This window comes from Phascolarctos cinereus, unplaced genomic scaffold (assembly GCF_003287225.1).
Source record: "Phascolarctos cinereus isolate Bilbo 61053 unplaced genomic scaffold, phaCin_HiC Scaffold_1;HRSCAF=81, whole genome shotgun sequence".
Lineage (NCBI taxonomy): Eukaryota > Metazoa > Chordata > Mammalia > Diprotodontia > Phascolarctidae > Phascolarctos > Phascolarctos cinereus.
In genome coordinates, this window is record NW_027555514.1 from 218406598 (window position 1) to 218414849 (window position 8252).

The 8252-nt window shown below is 36.5% G+C and overlaps 1 pseudogene; it reads left to right on the forward strand.

Annotated features, from left to right (window-relative positions):
• The first annotated feature begins 1311 nt into the window (after positions 1 to 1311).
• Positions 1312 to 2873, forward strand: LOC110203008 (carnosine N-methyltransferase pseudogene; annotated as a pseudogene).
• Positions 2874 to 8252: the final 5379 nt, after the last annotated feature.

Here is an 8252-nt window from a genome sequence, read left to right on the forward strand (position 1 = left end):
TCATGTCTATTTTAACAAGAAATTAAATTTGTAGAGAGAGCAGGAGTTCATTCTAAGTCCAGCTATACTTTGTTAAGTATAGTTTTCTATTTGTGACTTTGGGAAAGTGTCTTAACCATCCTCAGTTATTCCCTATCAAAATGTTCTGCGCCAGAGTGCTGTGACAAAGTTCATACTGAAAAGCCTTTCTGGAGCGGTAAGACTTGTTGCCTTCTCTGTCACCCTTCAAGGACCTACAGTCTCTTCTATGCCCACCCATCTATGTAGCTGCAAAAAAACCAATGATGACAACAAAACATAACAGAACTTTGTTTGTTCGTTTTAAACACAGAAGTTTTCGAGGTCAGATGTTTTTTCTCATTGATAATTATTTATTTGGACTTGGATTAATTTTTAAGCAAGTTCAAGTCTTGGCTTTGTTATTTATTGATTTTGTTTTGTGACCCTGGCAAGCCACCTCTTTAAACCTCAGTTTTATTCATCTATAAAATGGAGATAATATGCCCTACGTATTTTGTGAGTTGTAGGGAACAAATGAAATGTACGTACATAATGTTCTTCATAAATTGTAAAATGTTTCCTAAGTATAATAAGCCTCTAATTTTTTTTTTTGGCATCCCTATCCATTGGAATATAAGTTTTTTGAGGGCAAGGACTATTTTTGTTTTTTCTATGTATCTCCAAGTATGTAGCATAGCACAGTACTTAGCAACAGTAAGAGCTTAATAAGTTCCTACTGATCATTTTATTCCATTAAGATGTGAATTTTCTTTCTTTTTTCTTTAAATTATACTCCTGAAAATGACTGACCTTAACTTTTAAATTGGTCGGTACGTTCTTAACCCATATAACCTATGATTAAATTGCTCTAGTTTTAAACAATAAATTACAGCATTTGTTTCAAGTTTGTGAAAAGCAAATTATTTGCCATTTAATTCTTCTGATCTTAGTTTATTTTCCATTTAATGTATGACCATATTTTCTATTAAATACTATTAGAGTCCATTCATGAAACTGTTACAATATCTCTAATTTATGCAAAAAGAACTTTTACTTAAAATGTATTCAGTTTTTGTAAAATGCAAGCTGTCTTTATGTAGAAGAGACACATCTTCAAATTAGCTAGTGTTAAAATAATCATATAAAGGGGTTTAGACTTTTAAAACCCTGTAACAAGTCCCTAGTAAGAACTTCAGTCTTCCTCTCATGTTAGCTAAACTGAGTCAATATATACATTTATCAGTCTAGCAAATATAAATTAGTAATTTACCAGACATGTCAGTGAAGGCATTTTTAACTAGGTGGTAGAATTCTCGTCTTTTTTTTTTTTCCAATATTTGTTGACAAGCAAGTTAGGCTCATTATTTGTAGTAGAAATCTTTTCAGTTGACATTTTCTGATCTAATCCAGTGACAAGACAAACAAATATTTATCCAAGCGGATTTTGACAGGTTGTCCAACGTTCAATCTAAAAGTAAAGCTGGGGGAAGCGGCGGCACAGAAGAAATGGTCAGCTCGCGGGTCCAGCTCAAGCCTGACAGTCCTTCCTACCTTCCTACGTGGACTTCCGGGACAGCCTGAGGCAATCTCCTCAGCCCTGTGGACCAGCACGGGGGAGGGGCTGAGGGTGGGAGAGGAGTTGGAGGAGGGGTCTGGAGCCCCGTGTACTGTCTTGCAGAAGGCTCAACAGCAGCCAGAGGGCCAGGGCAGCAGCGGCGCCTCCCTCCGCCTCCTGCCACTCAGCTGCCCAAAGGCGGAGGCTGTGGCAGCAGAGGCGTAGGAGGAAGAGGGAGAGTTAGGCTGTGGAGGTGCTCTTCTCAGCGGGTTCATGGGGCCGGCGGCCAGTGGAAGAGGAGGACGAGAGGCTGGAGCAGGAGTACTTCTGGAAGATCATCTCCTCCTTCTGCTACTGCGGAGGGAGCATGCATGAACGAGTGAATCGAACAGAAAGGTAATTCCGATCACTTCCAGATTACTTCCAGCTAACCAGCAGAGCCTGCATCCTCAGTTTCTTCATCACTTGGACGAGATTGGGAAATGCATTGATCATAATCAAGACGTGCTACAAACCGCTGTGAATGACTGCATACATGTGTTTGAAAAGAAAGAGTATGGAAAAGATGGCACAGGGAAGATTATGCCAGCATCCACATTTGGCATAGATAAGTTAAAATCTACACTGAAATACTTTGTGAGAGACTCGGGTGAAACTGGGAAAGCTGAAAGAGGCGCCTGCTACCAGACAATCATTAAAGAAATTGTAAAAAAAAAAAAAAAATTCAAAGGAGAGATGAAATCCTTCCAAAGTAAATATTCTGGTACCTGGTGCTGGACTAGGAAGACTGATTGGCCTGGAAAATAGCTATACTAGGTTATGCTTGCCAAGGAAATAAATGCAGGTTTTTTTGATGCTCTTTTCCTCAAATTTTGTACTCAACAGATGCTCTGAAATTAACACACATAAACTTTATCCTTGGATTCATCAATTTAGCAATAACAGAAGAGTGATTGATCGGATTCCACCAGTCTATTTTCCTGATGCTGATAGCCTTCCTTCTGGTTCTAACTTTTCTACAAAAGTAATGCTTCCACTTTCCTCTTTAAAAATTAGAATATTTTCTCTGCTAATATGTTTCATATTACCTTGTAGATGAGCTGACTAGCCCTAACATTGACCATGATATTGCACATATCCGTGCTTGTGCTCTCACTTCTACATCCACCTCTCAGTTGCACACTATAGCAACAGTTCCTCCCAGCCTCATAACTCCACTGCCTTTAGTTGGAGGCCAACTATCATGTGATCATGGTAAGTATAAACAAATTAAAAGCATTTATTAAAAATTATCCCCACCAAGAGCCATTTTTCATAAGCCATGTATCATTTACAAAAAGAATCAAATCTTTGATTGTTGAAACAATTCACACATTCAAATATTGCATTAAAATGTATCTTTTAAACTAAAACTGAAAAATTATTTTTATGGGTTAAATAATATTAAGAGAGAGAGAGAGTAGAACTGAGTTTTGACAAGTTTATAGAAAGATCAACCCATAAGTAGTGTCATCACTTAATAATCTTCACGGAGTGTTAGTAGGAGTCAAGGGTAGTAGCCCATTAATGGAAAATGTATATTGACCTTATCTGAAAACCTCTAGTTCCAAAGTCCAATATTAGGAGTCTGGATCAAATTTTCATTGTTCACTTTTCACATGTTCTTAAGCTGATTATATAATTTAAAAATGTGTAAACTTAAAACTCACCTAATATGTTGTTTCATTTATACCAAGACAATGAGCTCTATCAAAGCAGTGACCGTATTTATTATGTTTTGGATTCCACACATAGCATTTATCAGTTGGGATCAACATGTATTGATTGAATGAATATATGTCTTGTTACTCTTTATTGTATTTAGAAGCTTTGATTTTAGCTTAGCCAGCAAAAAGTCAAGTGGGTCAACAATGTTTCCTTTGCCCATATTTTCTATCGAAGTATTTAAAATGTACTTGAATTGTGTTAATCTGTTTGGAACATTAGACCTAATTAACATAAGATTATGGATTTAGAGCCAGAGGACTTGAGAGGTCAAGTCCAAACCCCTCATTTTACAGATGCCCAGAAGTAACTTGTCCAGGGTCACACAGCTTTAAGTGTCTGAGATGGATTCAAACCCCAAACGCTGAAAGTTTTGTGGGGTTTTTTTTGTTAGCATTTTTCTTATATTAATGATTGCATATTCTAGTAGGTTTCAATGAATGCTGTGCTTATTATGACTTCCTTCTTATACTTTTCCTCCTGGCAGGGCAGGGAAGGGATCCAAATACTTGTTCAAACTTCTAAGTGAAGAAATAAATTCAGTGTTCCTGAAGAGTCAGACATTGAATAACTGAACAACAAAAAATTTGGGAGCCTTATGCATTTCTAGCTTCTAGAAATTCACTCTTTCCCCTAATCTTTGTTTAGTGTTTTGTTTTGTTTTGTTTTTTATATTGGAGGGAAAGCAAATGTATAGTGTTAACTTGTCATGGTATAGTATACAAAAATATGAGTTGGGGGTTGGTGGAAGAAAAGGCACGATATGTGTGGAAGGGAAAATAAATAGCAAAATGAGTCAAAGAATAGATTCTTCTACTAGATTATTCTATTGCCAAAAATACTGATTCACTGAATTGCATGAATTCATCCTTGATTAAAATTATAAATTCAAGTTCCCCAAACATAACATACATTGATTATGTGCTTTTCTTCTGCCATAATTATATCCACTGTGAAAATAATTTCTTTTGACTATGCTTCTCTCATTCACAGCTCTCTTTCTATATATCTTTGTTCCACTCAACTCCATTGGGCATAGGAGACATTGAATCATAGAATTTTAAAGCTGGAAATGCTCCTGTAGATTATCAGTTTCAACAGCCATACTACATACTTATAGAAACAGTTTGGGGGACTTACGTAAGGTATTGATAGCTAGTAATGTAGCTGTGTCTAAAAACCCTGGGGCTTGGGACTCCTCATTTGTTTTGTGGTATAATATTCTGCTACCACCACATTTTCTTTCTTAAACAAATTAAAGAATCTATTATATAAAAGGCTGTTAGAGTAGATCTTTACATAAAATGAATAGCCACACATAGAGATATACTACTAGCCTGTCATCTTCTGCCAAAAGATTGTTGGAATAGGTAATAGGAGGAACATGAGAAAATGAATATGGACCAACAGCTGGAGGATAGTATGTCAGGAGAACAGGCAAAGCCACTGGAACCCCAAACTGTAAGACAGGATATCATCTAGGTATATGGAATGGGTTAGCTTTTTTTTTTTGCCACTTAATAATTTTTTTAGGTAATTGGAGTTAAGTGACTTGCCCAAGGTCACACAGCTAGGCCACCTGACATTTTAACACTAATCTGTTTAAATGTTGCTTTATAGATAAATATGAAAGACTTTATTCAATGGAAAGTCATTAATTTAATTTACATCACCTCATGGTACACAATGAATCTGTGAAAGAAACAAAAGAATTGCAAGAAATAGTTTCTGATCTCAGTTTGCTTTCAAGTTAGGAAGTTAAGATATAAAATAATAGAGAACAATTCTGTCTAATACATGATACTTCACTTTCTTGATTCTCCTACTTCCCTGAACAAACTTCTGCTTCTTTTACTAACATCTTCATCCTCCTGCTCCCTTATTATGAATAGCCCTCCTCTACCAAATATCTATTCCCTATGGATATCATGGGATATTGAAACTGGAGAAGCCTCTGGAGATTATCTAGCCCTGTGGTCTCATTTCACATACAAGAAAACTGTATTCAACAGAGGTGAAATAGTATGTCCCAATCACAAGCAAGTTACTGGAAGAACTGGAGCTTGAACTCAGGGCAAATTGCATTGTACCACCCCACAGTCTTCTTTTCTATATTCTCTTTAGTCATTTTGTGGCTTGGGCTATTTCTATATGGTTGATTCTCAAATCTAGATTGCTTACCCCAACTTCCATTTCCCTTTAACTCAAGCCCTCATTTTCTAGATTCAGTTGAACAAGCATATGAAGTGTTTTCTATGTGTAAAGTGCTGAGAATAAGAAGGAAAAAAATATGAAGAGGGAAAAAGCATTAATAGTTGAGGGAATCAGGAAAGGTCATTAGTAAGGATGATTAAAGGACACTTCTACTTGGGTGCCTCATATTTAGTTCAACTCAACATGTACAAAAACAAACTAGATGTCTTTTATCCCCTTCTCTCTGCCTCTACTACCCCCCAAAACCCTCAGACTATTTCCTTTTTTCAGTAATCCTAGGAATTGATTCCACTTACTTTATATTATATATCTAGTTTGTCACCAGTTGCTAATTTTTTTCCCTTTGTGCTTTCATATCCATTCTTACTGCCATTAACTTCATCACCCTTGTGTAGATAATATTACATCTTCCTAGCTGCCAACACATCCTGGCATTCAAGTATTATAGGAATTTGCTTCAAATATATATATGTATTTTTATAACCAAATTTTCCATTACTCCTCCATGCAGAACTTCTACTTAATTGAATAAGTCAACTAACTGTCCCCTATGTAGGATTTAAAGCTGTAGCAGAGTTATCTAGTTAAGTCTACCTTGTATTCTAATGCCCATTCTGGCCTTATGTATCTGAATTTATTTTAATCTAGAGAACATTTTCCCCTTTTTTTCCCACTTGAAATGCAAGAACCTCAGTTCTTGCTAAAAAGCAACAGTATCTATAACATTCCCCTTACCTACTACCAGAAGAAGGAAATGAGGATAATAGGTTAGTCTGTCATGAGCTATTCTTCATAAAACCATACTGGCTCTTTATAATCATTAGTTGTTTACTAACCATCTCTTTCACAAATAGTTCTTTAATTTTCCTAATAATCAAAATCAAGCTCACTGGCATTGACTTCACTTGGCCTTGTTTGCAAACTCTCTTCACTTCACTTTTTTTAAAATCCAAACATTTACCCTTCTCCAAATTTAGAATACCCCATTTGTTCTTCAGTCTTTCCAGTCTCACTGAGAGTAGCTCAGTATTCTTATTGGCAGGTTTGAAATGTGCATCTGGGCCAGGTGACTTGACTTTATTAAAGCAACTAGGGGGTTCTCTTCACTGTCTCCTTGAGATGGAGCCATATAAGAATCAGCTGAAGAAATACATATATGTTATCAAAGCTCAGCTAGGTACAAAATAGTCAACCTACTTTTTCTTTGATGTGATTTTTCAAAATTTAATATTTTATTTTCCCTTAATTACCTATAAAAACAAATTTTAACTTTCATTTAAATGAGTTCCAAATTCTTTCCCTCCTTCTCTTCCCTACCCAGTTATTGAGAAGGCAAGCAATTTGATATAATTATAGGTTGGAGATCTATTTCAGGACGTGATCAGTGGATTCTTTCAATTTCTGTTTTACTCTCAGGTTCTAGAATATCAGGGCAATTTTCCTTGATAATTTCTTGAAAGATATCTAGGCTCTTTTTTTTTCTTTTTTTTGATCATGGCTCTCAGGTAGTCCATAGTTCTTACACTATCTCTCCTCAATCTATTTTCCAGGTCAGTTGTTTTCCAATGAGATATTTCACCTTTTATTCCATTTTTTAATACTTTTGATTTTGATTCTTGATGTCTCATGGAGTCATTAGTTTCCACTTGCCCAATTCTAATTTTTAAGGAATTATTTTCTTCAGTGAGCTTTTGTACCTCCTTTTCCATTTGACCTATTCTGCTTTTTAAAGATCTCCCCTCTGCAGTAGGTTTTTGTGCCTGTTTTTACCATTTGGCCTATTCTTTCAGGTTTTTTTTAATGTGTTATTTTACTGTTTTGTGTGTTTGTGTGTTGTATATATGTATGTATGTGCCTCCTTTACTGAGCTGTTGACTCTTTTTTCATGATTTTCTTGCATCACTGTCATTTGTTTTCCAAGTTTTTCCTCTTCCTTTTACTTGATTTTGAAAATCTTTATTGAGCTCTTCTAGGACTTCTCTCTGGGCCTGAGACCAATTCACATTTTTCTTTGAGGCTTTGAATGTAGCAATTTTTCTTTGTTGTCTTCTTCTGAGTTTGTGTTTTGATCTCTCTCATCATAGTAATTTTCTAGAGTCAGGTTCTTTTTTTGTTTGTTTGTTTGTTTGTTTGTTCATCATTTCCCCACCCTATTTCTTGACTTTTAAGTTCATATGTTAAAGTTGGGCTCTCCTCACAGGGTGAAGGGGGCACTGTCTCAAGCTTCAGGTTTTTTTGTGAAGCTATTTTCAGAGCTAGTTCTGGTGGTCTGTAAGTTTACAATTCTTCCAAGATGGAATGATTTAAGGAGAGTGTGTTTACTACTCTAATGGCCTGTGCTGTGGTCTGTGAGTGACCACAAACATACTTTTCCACCATGGAACTGTGAGCAAAGCCACTACTCCCCTAAAGCTACAAACCCTGGTGCTACTCCTTACCCTGGAACTGTGACCTAGAACAACATATGGTCAATGCAATAGAGTCTTGACCCAGTGCCAGCAAAGGGAGGCTCTATAATCTCCTTTTGATCAATTGTCTAACACTCCCCCACCCGCTTACCATCAGTGAGTTGAGAGCTTCAACAGCCACTGCCAATTCAGCTGCCCCCAAGGTCTGCTGCTGGACTACACTCCACTCTCACCTTGTGCAACAGACTTTTCCTACTAACCTTCTAAGTTGTATTGGGGTGGAAAATTGTTTCATCCCATCCTTTTGTGCA